Genomic DNA, 16,729 nt, shown 5'->3' with positions numbered 1-16,729 from the left:
TGTTGCTGTTATTATAGATATCGTTGCAGAATATAGGCTGTTCCCAGTCTGCTTTTTGTAATTGGCTGGTGGTGATTTCTGTGGGCCCTATGGTGTTGAGGTGCTCTTCAAGGTGTTTTGGAATTGCACCTAGGGCGCCAATTACCACTGGGATTATTTTGGTCTTTTTCTGCCACAGCCTTTCCATTTCAATTTGTAGATCTTTGTATTTTGTGATTTTTTTCTATTTCTATTTCTTCTGTTCTGCTATCAACTGGTATTGCTATGTCGATTATTTTAACTTGTTTTTCTTTCTTCTCGACTAGAGTTATATCTGGTGTATTGTGCGGCAGATGTTTGTCTATTTGTAGTCAGAAGTCCCATGATATTTTTGCATCTTCATTTTCTACAACTTTTTCAATGTTATGGTCCCACCAATTATTGGCTACAGGTAGCTTGTTTTTTTTGCAGGTGTTCCCGTGTATCATCCCTGCTTCTTTGTCATGCCTTTGTTTGTAGTCAGTCTGTGCAATCTTTTTGCAACAGCTGATTAGGTGGTCCACGGTTTCATCTGCTTCTTTACAAAGGCGGCACTTGCTGTTTGTGGTGGATTTTTCGACTTTTGCTCTTATTGCATTTGTTCTTAGTGCCTGTTCTTGTGCAGCCAGTATTAAACCCTCAGTTTCTTTCTTCAAGTTGCCATTCTTAAGCCATTGCCAGGTCTTGGTGATGTTTGATTTTCCACTTATATTGTGCAAGTATTGACCATGCTGTGGCTTATTTTTCCATTTTTCTGCGCGGTTCTTGACTTGTTCTTTCTTGTAGGCCTGTTTTGTTTCATTGGTGTTGAATAGTTTCGCATTATTGACCATTTGAAGTGCATTTTCTTCACTGTCCTTGATATATTCTTCAAGGCTTCTTTTCTCCTCCTCTACTGTTTGATGGACTTGCAGCATTCCTCTTCCACCTGAGCTGCGAGGGAGGTATAGCCTATCTACGTCACTGTGGGGGTGCAGAGCATGATGGATGGTCATTATTTTCCAGGTCTTACGATCTAGCATCTCTAGCTCTGCCTGGGTCCAGTCTATTATTCCTGCAGTTTATCTGATAACAGGTATAGCCCAGGTGTTTATGGCTTGTATGGTGTTCCCGCCATTGAGTTTGGACTTGAGGATTTTTCTAATTCTCCTGATGTATTCACTTCCAATTTTTCTTTTAACTTCAGTGTGTGCAATGTTATCAGCCTGGAGAATGCCCAAGTATTTGTAATGTTCTTTCTCTTCCAGGTTCTTGATCTTGCTTCCATTGGGCAGTTCTATTCCTTCTGTTTTTGTTATTTTCCCTCTGTTCATTATTAATGCAGCACACTTGTCTAGTCCAAACTCCATTGCTATATCACTACTGAATACAGTGTTAGCAGTGTTTAGCAGTGATTCGATTTCTGACTGGGAATTCCATACAACTTCAGATCGTTCATGTACAGCAGATGGTTGATTTGACTTGAGGTTTTAGATGTTTGGTATCCGAGACCTGTTTTGTTTAGTATTTGTGAAAGTAGGGTCATGGCGATTACAAACAACAGAGGGGATAGTGAGTCGCCTTGGAAAATACCTCTTCTAATGCTAACCTGTCCAAGTGTCTCACCATTGATTGTTAACTGTGTACTCCACATGCTCATTGCTTTTTAAAATAAATATCTGAATGTTTTTGCTGACACCAGTTGTTTCTAAACATTTTAGTATCCATGTGTGAGGCAATGAGTCGAAGGCTTTTTTGTAGTCAATCCATGCAACACTTAGATTTGTTTTTCTTCTCTTGCAATTTTCTAAAATCATTTTGTCAATCAGCAGTTGGTCTTTTGTGCCTCTGGTGTTTGGGCAATTTCCTTTCTCTTCAACTGGAAGCTGTTTGTTAATTAATAAGTGTTGCATTACTTCATCTGCTATTATTCCAGTTAATAATTTGAACATGGTTGGCAGGCAGGTTATCGGTCTATAATTACTTGGAACTGCACCTTTTGCTGGGTCTTTCATTATGAGATGAGTTTTCCCAGTTGTTAGTCATTGTTCAATATCACCTCCTTGCAAAATGTGATTATTATTATTATTTAAAATTATACTTATAATAAGCATGGCACAATTTCCCCACATGACTGCACCACCCCAGGTTGTGTGAGTATGTGTGTGCATGTGCGCACATGCATGTATGCATTTGTGCATGGGGCTGAAGTTGCTTATTTACTTTGTATTTTATAATAAATTTAGTATGCCACATTTCAAGCACAATACCCTCCAAGGCAGCTTTCAATAAAATCAGAAGTAATTATAGCACACATTTAAAGAAATAAACCATTTTAAACCTACCATGTAAAGCTGGACAATTTCTGAGAAGGAGGAGACATAAACCATAGCCAAAATATGCAACTCTAAGCTCCGAAGGAAGTTGAAATAGCCTCAGCTAAAAGCCATAACTCCAAGGGGTGGCAAGGGGTAGCAGAAGCTCAATGCAAAATATTCTGCTCCCTCATCCATCACACTGGAACTTTACAGCAAAGTGTCAGACAATATATTGTCTTATATATTATGGTCCTATATTATTATAGTTATATATTAGTAGAATATTATGGTCCAATAATTTGAGGTAATTATTTTTAAAGGACTTTGTTGTCTAAAGAAGCTTCATTCTCTCACTCATCTACCCCAGAACAAGCAGTATAAGCCAGTCCCACCAGGTAGGTAGGAGACTCCTCCAGCCTCCCAGGAGCCAGGCCAGCCCCTTAGCTTCCTCCCTGGCCAGGAACTGGGCTGGGTGAAACTGTGCATGTGGTGGGAGACTGCTGGGTTATCTCCCCTGCAGATTTCAGCTGGTCCACTACTGCTCTCATGCTCCACCCGTCTTTCCTGTCACATGGTCTTGGACACAGGCATGGAGGGAGCCAAGCGGTGGCCCATGTTCTGCTTCTGCCGCGCGCACACACACCCTAGCCCCAGCACCTGATATATGATGCACTGTGCATTTAGCCATGCCTCCTACATCATACGTCAGACGCAGGGGGCATGGCTTTGCCCCCGAATGGGGCCGTGCGGCTGTGTGGAACAAAATCAGCCAGTGCTGCGTTTTCAGTGTGGCCAGAAGCAGCTCTCCCTGCCTTTAAAAGGCAAGGAGAGTTGCTCTGGCTGGGCTGCAAATTCAGCGCTAGCTGATTTCTCTTGCAAACAGGGCCATCCGCCCCTGTTTGGGAGCAAAATCACGCCCCTACATCAGATGTCAGATGTGGGGGCATGTCAGGGCTCCAAGGTGCAGCCCCTGATTGGCGGGCCACCCGGGTTCTTTGAACCCGTTTGCCCCATGGTGGCTCCACCCCTGCTTGGACAGTAAGAGAAAACTCAGAGAAGATTGTTACCAAATCTCTGAGGTGCAAGGGTGGGAGAAAAGAAAGAGAGAGACATGGGGACTGGATCCTCTCAATGATTGTGTAAAATCTGTCTGACTGCTGAGTCAGTTAAGGTACTGCTATTATCAGTCTCCCCAGTGGCTTCTGGTGATGTCAAACAGATCCCTTCATTTGTCTGCGATCCCTCTTCTGTGAAACATCACACATTCTCTTACTGTGTCAACGTAATGTATTGATTTGCATTCATTATGCACTGGAAGAATCCTGGATTTCCAACTTCTAAGCAGAAGTATCTTAGTCACAAGTAGGATCACCATAATTGTTCAGTGCCCACATAGATGAAGTGTAGCCCAGAATAGGGGTGGAGGCAGGCAGCTTGCATGCCAGAATGAGAATATTATTGGGAAGTCCTAGAACATAAATTCCCATTTCCAGAGATGCGTCCAGAACATTGTATTTTCAGCAGCTGGAGTGAAAGTATATTCCTATGTGCAAATCTTTTAGACAATCAATACACACATACTAAGAGTTTGGTGTGGTTGAGATACAATGACAAATAAAGAAAATATGAGTCTTCCAACAAGTATCCTACAAACAGCAAAATGGAACAGAGATTATAATTGTGGATGGGAGGAGAACCACATTAAATAATAATCTCCCAGTGCAGTTTGAGTACCAAATTCTCTGCAACAAGAGATGTGGGCTGGATCCACCATACTTAATTTTTCCAGGGAAATTTTTCCATTTCTAATGTCATTGTCTGACATCCAAACTAGCATTGTGCACCTGCAACAGTATGAGTTCTCGATTACCACTGCACTGTCACTTGAGTGGGGAAGGGTCTGGCTATTGTCAATTCTCCCTTCCCTCTTAAGCCACTAAAATATGTCCCTGAAGATCACATGACCATCAGGGACAAATTTTGGTGATACACAGTGGAATTCAGAGAGACAGGAAGGTTGGTGAAAATTGCCCCTTCCCACGTTCACGAGAGAGCAGAGCAGTAGTCTGGAACTCAAACTGCGTCACCTGCACAATGCCAGTCTGGATGTCCAGCACTTGTTTAATAACTTGTTTCATAAAATTCATTAGTAATGTCAAACGGATGCCAATGCAATTGTTGAGCAAGCAAGCTCAACAATTCAAAGTTTTAATTAATGTTTTTCAAGTGATTATACTTAGGATGTATGTGAGAGGGTACATATGTTTTACTGATTTATTGATGATCCCAATAAAAACATTCTTCCCAGATAAAGCTTTGAATTTGTTGCAGTATTTTGATCTATCTATCTATCTATCTATCTATCTATCTATCTATCTATCTAATTTGTAGACCACCCCACACTTCCATCTCTGGGCAGTTTTCAAAAACATAAAACAAATTAAGACAAAAATAAAAACCTTAACACAATTTAAAACCACGATCAAGTTTAAAAGCTTGGGTGAAAAAATAAGTTTCTAATAGGTTTGTGCATTTCAATTCGGGTACAAAATGTTTTGTCCCCCAAAAATGGCAATTTCAGAGGTTTTGTAACCAAAACGAAATCAAGAATTAAAAAACAGAGATTTTTGTTTCCAAATCAAAATGACTCTGTTTTGGACCCGAATACTTTGTTCTTTGGAAAAGCATTGCAATTGAAATTGACTTCTCTGACTCAGTGACTCCAGCTGAGGCACTGAGTGATTAGCAGAAGATAAGATATGCAAAAAGCTGGCAGAGCTTCCCTGTATGGCATGAATGGTTTAGTTAAATATGTGTTGTATTCAGTGTGATTGAAATGCAAACTGACCTTGCAAAGGGATTTGGAAGTCAGCATTTTAAGACAGAAATAACCAAATATCTTTGGGAGCTCAATGCAATTCCAAAGCTCTTGCTAAAAGCCATGGTATAAGTTGCATGGAGAAGCTTTTCCATAAGCTGGTTAGGAAAGTTCTGTGATGTGGTGGGACATGATGTCTAAGCCAGTGGTTCACAACTTTTGCCATTGCAGGGACAGGTCATCCACACGGGACTACAGGAGACAAAAGGAGGGGGGGATACCCCTGTCAATCTATTGATATCCCCAGGAATCTTAGTTGCTTCTCTCTTTCTTGTAACCATGATCCATGGTTTTGCACTTTCTTAAATGCCGTGATGATAAATCTCAACAATTCTGAACAGTAGGCTGATTTGTTTGGGCTACTGCTCACTCCAGTTAAATGAACATTTGAAGCTGTTCCATAGTACCAAGGCAGGTCATTGGTCTATCTTACTATCTCAAGTGACCTATAGTCACTGTTCCATGGGGAGGGAGTGTTTTTATTGAAAGATTGCTTGAATCCACAAATGGGTTGTGCTGCTGTGCTAGTGCCAAAGGGACAGGCTCTCGCCTGCTGCAAAATTCTCAAATAACTGTGCCAAAAAATTAAGTGTCGTTGTTGTTCATCATTCTCTTCACTCTTTCAACTTGTTTATGGGGGCTTCAGGGGCAAAACAGTGGATTGGGTGGTAGTGCCCCAAGGGGTGGTGCATCCAGATTCCAAATAGACAAAGGTCTGATCCCTTAGAAATTTTTGAGGTTTATGCATCTTTAAGATTTTTTCCCATAGGGAATAATGGAGGTTTCAGCAGCCCCATAACTCCACCTGTGGGACACTGGGGTGGCCTGGAGTGAGTGGTAGTGAAGTGCACATAGGGTGCCAACCACCCTCATGGGTTGCTAACCCATGGGGTGCTGGGTTCTGTTGTTTCTGAGGTGTTCTGAGTGTAGATTCTCTGGTAGCATAGGAGATTTTCAATGACAAGCCATGAATCCACTCTCATATGCTACCAGAGAATCTACACTCAGAACACCTCAGAAACAACAGAACCCAGCAGCCCATGGGTTAGTCATCCATGGGGGTGGTTGGCACCCTATGTGCTCTACACCACCACTCACTCTTGGCCACCCCAGTGCCCCACAAGTGCAGTTATGGGGTTGCTGAAACCTCCATCATTCCCTATGGGGAAGAACCTTAAAGACACATAAACTCCATTAAATCTCTAAAAATCAGCCCTCTGCCCAATTCCTTTGAAATAATTCTGGTAATTTCCTTGCTCCCACTGGGCACTACCAGCCACCCTACTCTGCTCTGAGCCACCCGCTTTCCCCCTAATGTGAAGCTATACTTTTGCTGAAACCTCCATTATTCCCTATGGAAAAAATCTTAAACTTCAAAAATTAACCAAAAACCAGCCCTTTGCCCAGTTCCTCTGAAATTTGAGTGGTAGCTTCCACCCATTGGACACTACCAACCCCACCCACTTGTTTTGCCCCAGGGCCATTTTTTAAAATCCAAAACATTTCGGATTCAGATTTTTCAATTTCAAACAAAGAACAAAATTGGGGTGTTTGGGATTGGCTGATTTTGAACAAAGAACAAAATGGGGGTGTTTTGGATTTGGGCCAAAAACAAAAAAGGAAAAAACCAAAACACACAACCTTAGTTTCTAAGGACTTTTAAAAGGTTGTCAGAGATGGGGGAGGGTCTTATTTCAAAAGGGAGCTCATTCCAGAGTCTTAGGCCAGCAACAGAGAAGGCCCATCCCTTTCCAGACGAGCTGCTGGAAACTGCAGGCAAGCCGCTCTGGATAATCTTAGTGGGCGATGGGGCTCATGGTAAACAAGAAGTTCTCTTAAATGCCCACGGCCTAAGCTGTTAGGCCCTGGCTTTATAGGTTATAACCAGCACCTGGTTATATTTTGCCAGAAACTTACTGGCAGCCAGTGTAGTTCTTTTATTATAGGAATAATATGGTGTCTTCACAATTACACAGAGACAAACCTGGCTTGCACATTCTGTACCAACTGCAGTTTCTGGACTACGTTCAAAGGCAGTCTCACATAGAGTGCATTGCAGTAGTCAAGTCTGAAGGTAATCAGCAGATGTATCACTGTTCTGAGGACTTTTATTTCAAGAAATGGATGCAGCTGGCATATCAGCTGAAGCTGATAGAAAAGCACCTCTGGCCACCACTGGGATACCAGGGAGAGATTTGGATGCAGAAGCACCCCAGATCGCATACCTGATCCTTCTGGGGAAGTGTGACCCCATCCAGAACTGGCAGAACAAAATTGTCTCCTGAGTTCGGACCCCACACAATAAGTATCTCTGTCTTACTTGGATTCAGTCTTAAGTTTGTTATCCCTTATGCAGCCCATCACTTCTTCCAGGCAGGCATTTAGGGAGGTTATGCCTTCTCCTGATGATGTTGACACGAAGAAGGAGATTTGGGTGTCATCAGCATACAGATAACAGCCTGCACCAAATCTCTGGGTGATCTCTCCAAGCAGTTTCATGTAGATGTTAAAAAGCATTGGGGAAAGTATGGTGCCCTAAGGGACGCCATATAAAAGTTCACATTTTGAAGAGCAACAATCCCCAAGGAACAACATCTGGTGTTTGTAAAAGCCATTTTTTACACATTCCTAGTAAATAGGTCAAAAATTGACCTAGTAAATAGGTCAAATAACATACCAGATCTGATCATAATCTGTTTAGGGCAGCAGGAAAATTTGTGTATTAATTTTCTGAGAACAAATTAATGTTATTTAAAAAAAAAAGAGAGAGAGAAATTTCAATTTTCATGGGCAATTTTTCCAGGGAAAAAATCTGGATTCTCTCCCTGCCCAATTCATTGTTTTCTTGAAAACCCACATCTCTGCTTGCAACTGAGGCTTAACATCCACAGAAGGCATCTCTACCCCACTGAAAGGAGACTCTGTTCTCTCACCTGAACTCCCAGTGCTCCAAAAAGTACATTTGTCCATAGCCTGAGACTTTCATAGCTCAGCATTGCAGCTCTTCCTTTGCTTCAGTTTTCTTTGAACTTCTGATATTTTTAACCTTCATAACTTGTACCATGAATTTTCCAATTAACCAGCACATAATTAAATCAACTGATTAAACAGAGAAGTTTGAGTTGATAAAGTACCATTATGCACTCAGACGGCAATGGGGCTCTAATGATATGTAGATTACGCTGAAGAGCAATTGCTCTTTTCTGTGCCATTTCAAGGGTCTCTTTCCCATGTTTGGCTTATTGTCAAGACTTGGGCTACTTTAGCCATGAGGAGACAATTTGCTAGAGAGCAAGGGATGTTGGGATGTAGGACAGAGTCTGATCTAGTTTGCTGAGGGTGGGACCATATCACAAGATAAATGTATTTTCCTGTCCTCTGTTTGCCATATAATGCTAATGCAATGTGTGTGTGCATGCGCGCGCACATGCCCGGTGGGGGCGGTGCTTATGACCTTTGTGTGCCTGAGGCAGGACTCCTAATGCTGCTCCCATGCGCTCTTCTTCCCCTCTCCCCCGCTTTTTTTCAAAGTGAGGGGAAGGAGGGAGAACCAGCGTGGTGTAGTGGTTAAAGTGCTGGACTAGGACCGGGGAGACCTGAGTTCAAATCCCCATTCAGCCATGATACTTGCTGGGTGACTTTGGGCCAGTCACTTCTCTCTCAGCCTAACTTACTTCACAGGGTTGTTGTGAGGAGAAACTTAAGTATGTAGTACACCGCTCTGGACTTCTTGGAGGAAGAGTGGGATATAAATATAATAATAATAATAATGATGATGATGATGATGATGATGATGATGATGGCGACCTTGCTGGCGCTCCCATAATCTGCTTAATTGGTCATGACCACTTCACCTTGACTCATGGAAAGGCCGCCCCTGTTACCACCACTCACTGAACATCTCCTGCAAATGCCCCTTCAAGGACTACTCATTTAGCTCATTTTCACTCCAGCAGAGTGCTAATACCAGACGTAAACCCAGGTGAAGGGGAAAAAACTGTGTTGGTGACATTTGTAAAGCATTGGCTGCCCTTCCTCTGCATTCACATTGCCTTGATAATGGGGATTGGGAAATGCATGCTTGCTGAGGTAATATTAGCTATGTGCAGACACATTGAGTTCAGGAACTAAATGGTCAAGATGTGAGGATGGAGGGGGAAATTCAGAAAATCTCAGAAAGCTTAAAGTAGTTTGAGAGAGGCATGCTTCCTCTGGCATCCACTCTGGTCAAGCTAGAAACAAAATCCATGAACCAGTCTTGATAGGTGAATGTGTATAACACAAACATATATGTAAATATACAGCTTATATAACAAATCCCAAACCAGCATATACAATAATGGTAAAGATGGAACAATAGGCAAATGTAAATGTTCGAAGTCCAATCTTCTCAGCTGGAGTATATAACATGAAAAGTACTTCAAAGCCAGAGATGGCAACACAAAACAGCAAACCGAAAGGGGAAACTGTGACATATTTCTGAGCTATTGCTGAAAGTTCCCTGTTGAGATCTTTTGGCTCCACATTTGGGGGAATAGAGTGTAAATGGCCTCCATACCAACCTCCCAGCTTACTTTTTTCACTGCCATAAGTTTCACCATGATGGTGCCCCTGTGTGAGTAGCAGCCATTTTAATTTCCCAGAAGTCCCCTGGAATGTTACTCCTGGAATGTTATTCCCAGGAGTAACATTCCCCTTTTGGTACTCCCAGGAGTCTTATGTAAAATTAAAATGGCTGCTGCCAGTTGCTCAGAGGCACACTACAAGTTGTATACACATTCACCTATAGCTTTTCTACGTTATGCCACAGAGGCATTTAGAATTCCGCATTCTGAATTAAACAATATAGCGCTGAATTATGGAAGGAATAGATGACAAAGCTATCTATTGGCCTGAGATGACCACTCAGTTGAATACATCATCTGTTTTAACTGCATTTTGTGTATAGAGGGGAAAGGCAGAATCAAGCCTGGGAAAAGAAATCAATTTTTATCTTGACATAGCAGGGAGGTGTCTTCTACTGCTGAGAGCCTTTAATTCTATATAAAGGATTTAAAATGTTCAATAAGAAGCATACAGATCATTATCAATGTATCTTGGAGTCGTTCTGAAGGCCGCAATCCTTCCCCTCCATCAAAAAGAAGCACATTTGCATTCTTCTTGTAAATGTTTAAGTGAATTCCTGGTACAAGGGCATGTTCTGTATTGTAAAAAAATAATCATCTACAATCATTATCTCATGCACTAGCAGCTGTCATCATGGGCACCATGTGAGATGGATTATGAGATAGGTAACCTGATCTGAAAACTTTCAACCTCTAGTCCTAGGGATAGGGGATTTCCTTCTAGGATGCCAGTTCAAGACCTTTTCTCATCTTTGTACATTTCATATTCCCCATGACACCTAGTGAACACTGTTGGTCTGGCCATAGTCTCATTTCTGGGGGCAGTATCTGTCAGAGACAACATTTCTAAGGGACATGGACAGAACTTGGTGAACACAACTGTAGGGGTACACAGTGGTGGGTATGGAGTGTGGAAGCAAAGTACTCTTGAGATACAAGATGACCAATCAAGAATTCATTAAAAAAGTCCCATGAAATGATACAGTGTGAAGCCACATAACTACTACTACTACAACAAATATTTATATACTGCTTTCCAATAAAAAATACCCAAAGGGTTTACATAGAGAAATAAAAAGATAAATAAGATGTAACTATATGTAGCTAAACAAAATACATAGCTCTCTCTGTCTCAAACCTTTCCTTGGCCCTAATCCAAATTCCTCTCTATTAGCTGATAGTATAGCAATTCACAACTGCCTGAAAGAAGTATGTACAGTCATCTCTCGCTAACCGTGGGTCTCCCTATCGCAAATATGACCAGGAATCACGAGTTGTTAGTTTTTCCCAATTCTGGGTGGGTTATTTCCAGATATCTGGGGATCACTTTCAGTGGGTGGGGGTCATTTTGGAGGTCAGGTGTCATTTTGGGGGATCGGGGCCATTTTCAGGGGTCCCCTTCACTCCTTTTACCATGCCTAGTGATTGGGGGGATTTCCCCTTAATTTTTACTGTATTTTACGGTCCTTCCATGACCAAGATTCCCCTAACCCCCTGTTTCCCATTTATTTCAATAGCTCGTCTACTGTGAATTCACCAGCCATGAGGTTTTCCTGGAATGGAACCCTCACAGATGGTGAGGTATGACTGTATACATATTGATTCCCAGTGCTGCAAAATGGAGTAACACTGATAACTAGCATATGATAGACTACCATTAAGCTTCAATGTTGAAAATGGCCATGGATATGCAGAGTGAGTGAATACATGTAAAGAGTGCAGTCAGCTGAATGGCTGCATGGTACCTGTGTGTGCATATACGTAGGGCTCTCGCTGTGACTGGGAGCTTTGCTTTTCCAGCATTCCCAATCACATGGAGAAAGCCCTGCAGTACAGTGTCATGGGGTTTTTTGCCTCCCCGCCCCATCTTCTTCTGGTTTGTTGATATATTTACAGAGACGTAAGTTTGGGGTGGTATAAAAATATGTTAAATAAATAAATAAATAAATAAATAAATAAATAGATAGATAGATAAATAAATGTTTTTCCTCTTCACTTATTGGGTTAATTGGTATTGGAATTGTGTTACGTTTTGCCTATTAATAATTATTTACTGGAATATTAACACCCTATTAGTACCCAGAATGTTGGGGTACCCAGAATGTTGGGGGCAATATGCTAAAAATCATTGTAAACCGCTTAGAGAGCTCCAGCTATAGAGCGGTATATAAATGTAAGTGCTATTGCTATTGCTATTGCTATTAAGCTCTATTCATTTGCCACTATATTGTTGCATATGTTTATCATTTTCTAGGAGCCAGTTCAGGCTGTTTGTTTCTACTGTTTTGGATTTTTTTGCTGTGATGTTTTCATTGATTATGGTGGTTTCCATGACTACTTATGGCTACGGTTTCCATGCCTACTTAAATAAATAATAATCATAATAATTATTATTATTATTACTTGGACTATCAAGTCAGCCTTCGAAGGTCCACCGGGTGTTGACCAAGTTGGGGGAAACGGCTATTGAGGCTATGGAGGTTGTTTTTTCCCAAGAAACCCATATTTTCTCAGTTAATAAATTGCTTTTGCATTTTATTATGGGTGGGGAACATCTATGTAAGTGGTAATTCTAAAAGAACAAGGGGTGTGACTATTTTAATTCACAAATCTTCTAAATTAATTGTTGAACAGGAAATAATAGATGATGATTGCTTACTTATACTTATTGTTAGTATGGGTGATCAACATTTGGAGTTGGTCCAGTCACAGATTACCCAGAATCAATACACAGTTCTTTTGAACATTTACATACGTTGACATTTGATCATATGATCATTGGAGGGAATTTGAATCAAACATTTGACTAGAGTACCCAGAATGTTGGGGGCAATATGCTAAATCATTGTAAACCGCTTAGAGCGCTTCGGCTATAGAGCGGTATATAAATGTAAGTGCTATTGCTATTGCTATTGCTAGGGGTATGCACGGAACCAGCTGGTATAGTTCGGTTTGAGTCTGAACTGGACCTGAACTGGACTGGGCGAGTTTGGTCCAGCACCCCCTTGAACCCCTCCTGGTTTGGTCTGGTCCGGGGGGGTTGGTTCCGTGAGTTTTTAAAACTTTTTAAAAACTTACCCCCTCTGAGGGAGTTGTCTGAGGCAGTGTGTGTATGTGGCGGTGGGGGGTGTCCGTGGAGGTGCCTCCTCCCCCCACCAGCCTCCCTAACTTCTACTGATTTTCAGCCTTTTCCCTGCAGCAGCTGCACAATAGGACTCTGAGTGGCCTGGGCCATGCCTTATTTCTCCCTTATTTCTGAAGTAAGGGAGGATGGTGGGTGGAGGAGGAACCTCCACAGACACACACACCCCCCGCCACCATGGACAAATCCCTCAGAGGGGGTAAGTTTAAAAAATGACTAAAAGTGGGGGGACCTTAAGCCCAGTAAAGATCCTGGTTTATGTACACTAATGCTGACATGAAGATATTGACAGCTATGCTGGCACATAGGGTGCAGACTGTGCTCCCTACCATTATTCATCCAGTTCAGAAAGGGTTTATATCTGGCCACCAAGAATCAGATAATATTAGATTGTTGATTGATGTACTAGCCTTATCCTTGGAGAACCAAGATCTGGCTGCTATAATTTCTTTAAATGTGGAAAAGGCATTTGACATGATCCATCCAGGGTTCTTGAAACACGTTTTGATTAAATTTTGATTTCCCCCAAGTTTTTTTTTTTAACTTGAATTACTATGCTATACATGACTGCTTATTCATGAGTCATCACCAGTGGGCTATTATTCCCTTCAATTAGGCTAGAAAGGGGCACACATCAGGGATGTCCTCTATCTCCTCTTTTTTTTCCAAAATGGTGTTGGTACCCCTCACTTGTGGTATTAGAAACTTTGACAGTATAAATGGTATTACACTAGGTGGGATTGAGCAAAAGTTGATTTTATATGCAGATGACATATTGAGGCTAGTCACATGACCTCTCAAAGGTGGGCTAAAGGAGCCCAGCCTGTTTTTGGAAGGTCGTGTGCTGCAATGGGAGCTGTGCAGCTCCCAGCAGCAAACCTCCCAAAGTACTCCTCCACTTAAACAAGGTTAGCAGAGTGAGTGCTCTGCTAACCCCATTTTGGCAATTGTGAGTATCCACAGCATGGCTACACACCACAGTGACTCATGAGGAGACCCCTGACCGGGAGGCTCCAACAAGCCTCCCAGCCTCAGGGATCTCCCCAGAATGCCCTGCGCACTTGCGTGGGGCACCCTGGGACTTCCAGGGGCCAGGTGGCCCCCAATCCCCGCCACCTCTACTGGCTCCATGACAGAGCAGGCGATTGTGTGGGCAGCCAATCTGGCTGCCCAGGGATAGGTCCCTGCTCATGTGCAGCGATAGCCAGATAAGCCCGCTCTCCCCACAAACCATCTCACAGTGCTTCATTTTGCTTGTGTGAAGCGCCTCATTATGTTGTATTGATAAACCAGAGGTCTCAATTTCTTATCTTATTTCTTTAGTTCAAAACTTTGGTAATTTATCAGATAATTGGGTAAATTGGATTTGATGCTTCTAGGTTCTACAGATTTTCCCGATGAGTGTAGGGTTTGGGTTTAAAGTGGTATCCAGAGTCTCTTGTGTATTAGGCATAGTAATTTCTAGGAAGCTTTCTCATAAGAACAGCCCTGCTGGATCAGGCCCAAGGCCCATCTAGTCCAGCATCCTATTTCACACAGTGGCCCACCAGATGCCTCTGTAAGCCTACAGGCAGGAATTGAGGGCATGCCCTCTCTCCTGCTGTTACTCCTCTGCAACTGGTACTCAGAGGCATCCTGCCTTTGAGGCTGGAGGTGGCCTATAGCCCTCTGACTAGTTGCTGTTGATAGACCTCTCCTCCATGAATTTATCCAAACCACTCTTAAAGCCATCCAGGTTGTTGGCTGTCACCACATCTTGTGCCAGAGAATTCCACAAGTTGATTATGCGTTGTGTGAAAAAGTACCTCTGTTTGTTGGTCCTAAATTTCCTAGCAATTAATTTCATGGGATGACCCCTGATTCTAGTGTTATGTGAGAAGGAGAAGAATATCTCCCTATCTACTTTCTCCACTCTGTGCATGATTTTATAGACCTCAATCATGTCACCCCGCAGTTGTCTTTTTTCTAAACTAAATAGCCCCAGGTGTTGTAGTCTTGCCTCATAAGAAAGGTGCTCTAGGCCCCTGATCATCTTGGCTGCCCTCTTCTGCACCTTTTCCAGTTCTACAATGTCCTTTTTTGGATGTGGTGACCAGAATTGTACGCAGTAGTCCAGGTGTGGCCGCACCATAGTTTTGTATAAAGGCATTCTAATATTAACAGTTTAATTTTCAATCCCCTTCCTAATGACCCCCAGCATGTAATTGGACTTTTTCACAGCTGCCATACATTGAGTTGACACTTTCAATGGGAGGGCTCTTGGAGCCGTTAATGAGAGGGCTCTTGGGGTCGTCCACCACGACCCCAAGAGCCCTCTCCTGGTCACAGTCACCGACAGCTCAGATCCCATCAGTGTATACCTGAAGTTGGGGTTTTTCATCCCAATGGGCCCCCTTTACACTTGCCAACACTGAACCACATTTGCCATTTTGTCGCCCACTCACCCAGTTTGGGGAGATCCTTTGGGAGCTCCTCACAATCCGTTTTGGATTTCACTACCCGGAAGAGTTTGGTATCATCTGCAAATTTGGCCACCTTGCTGCTTACCTCTACTTCTAGATCATTTATGGAAAAATTAAAAATCACCAGTCCCACTACAGATCCCTGGGGGACCCCACTTCTTACTTCCCTCCATTTCTTCTTACTTCTCCATTTATACCTACCTTCTCTTTCCTGTTTTTCAACCAGTTAGCAATCCACATATGTACTTGTCCCCTTATCCCATGACTGCTAAGTTTCCTCAGGAGTCTTTGATGAGGAACTTTGTTGAAAGCTTTTTGGACGTCCAGGTATACTATGTCAGCCGGATCACCTTGATCCACACACTCGTTGATACTCTCAAAGAACTACAAATGGTTTGCAAGGCAAGAATTACCTTTGCAGAAGCCATGCTGGTTCTCCCCAAAGCAGGGCCTGTTCTTCTATGTGCTTTACAATTTTATCCTTGAGGATGCTTTCCATCAATTTCCCTGGAACTGACGTTAAACTAACTGGCCTGTAATTTCCCGGATCGCCCCTGGATCCCTTTTTGAAAATTAGTGTTACACTGGCTACTTTCCAGTCCTCCGGTACAGAGCCTGATTAAAGAGATAAGAGATATACTTTGGCAAGGAGGTCAGCAATTTCACATTTGAGTTCTTTGAGGACTCTTGGATAGATGCCATCCGGCCCTGGTGATTTGCTAGTTTTTAGTTTTTCTAGACAGTTTAGAACATCATCTCTTGTCACTTCAATCTGACTCAGTTCTTTAGCTTCCATCCCCAAAAAGCCTGTTTCAGGAACAGGTATATGCTCAGTATCCTCTACTGTGAAGATGGACGCAAAGAACTCATTGAGCTTCTCTGCAACCTCCATATCCATATCCTCCCTGGCAGCTTTCCTGCTTCTGATGGATTTAAAGAAGTTCTTGTTATTCCCCTTGATGCTTTTTGCTAAAAGTTCCTCAAATTCTCTTTTCGCCTCCCTTATTCTCACCTTGCATTTCTTTTGCCAGAGTTTGTGTTCCTTTCTGTTCTCTTCATCTGGACAGGCCTTCCAATTTCGGAAGGAAGTCTTCTTCCCTTTTATGGCTTCCTTGACCTTACCTATTAGCCATGCTGGCATCCTTCTGGACTTAGATTGTATAATCAAAAGGAGAAAAGGTACCCCTAACTGGGCTTCTAGTATTGTGGTTTTGAGTAAACTCCATGCATTCTGGAGTGAAGTGACTCTCTTGATTTTCCTTTTCAGCTTTCTTTTCACCATACTCCTCATGTTGGAGAAGTTCCCT

The 16,729-nt window shown here is 42.4% G+C and overlaps 1 protein-coding gene across 9 annotated transcripts in view; it reads left to right on the top strand.

Annotated features, from left to right (window-relative positions):
- The window catches only part of LOC128329305 (uncharacterized), a 262,592-nt gene that overhangs the window by 221,686 nt on the left and 24,177 nt on the right, over window positions 1-16,729 (top strand). Inside the window, exon 3 of one of the 9 annotated variants that reach the window (XR_008309612.1) lies at window positions 11,336-11,394. The exons of the other annotated variants lie outside the window; for them this stretch is intronic. The gene's annotated coding sequence lies outside the window, so the exon portion shown is untranslated. Of the gene's footprint in view, window positions 1-11,335; window positions 11,395-16,729 lie in introns of those variants that run through there. 9 annotated transcript variants of the gene reach the window in all.

Source organism: Hemicordylus capensis, chromosome 6 (assembly GCF_027244095.1).
Source record: "Hemicordylus capensis ecotype Gifberg chromosome 6, rHemCap1.1.pri, whole genome shotgun sequence".
Taxonomy (NCBI): domain Eukaryota; kingdom Metazoa; phylum Chordata; class Lepidosauria; order Squamata; family Cordylidae; genus Hemicordylus; species Hemicordylus capensis.
Note: the sequence above shows the minus strand (reverse complement) of the source record. Positions and strands in the feature narration are given on the sequence as shown.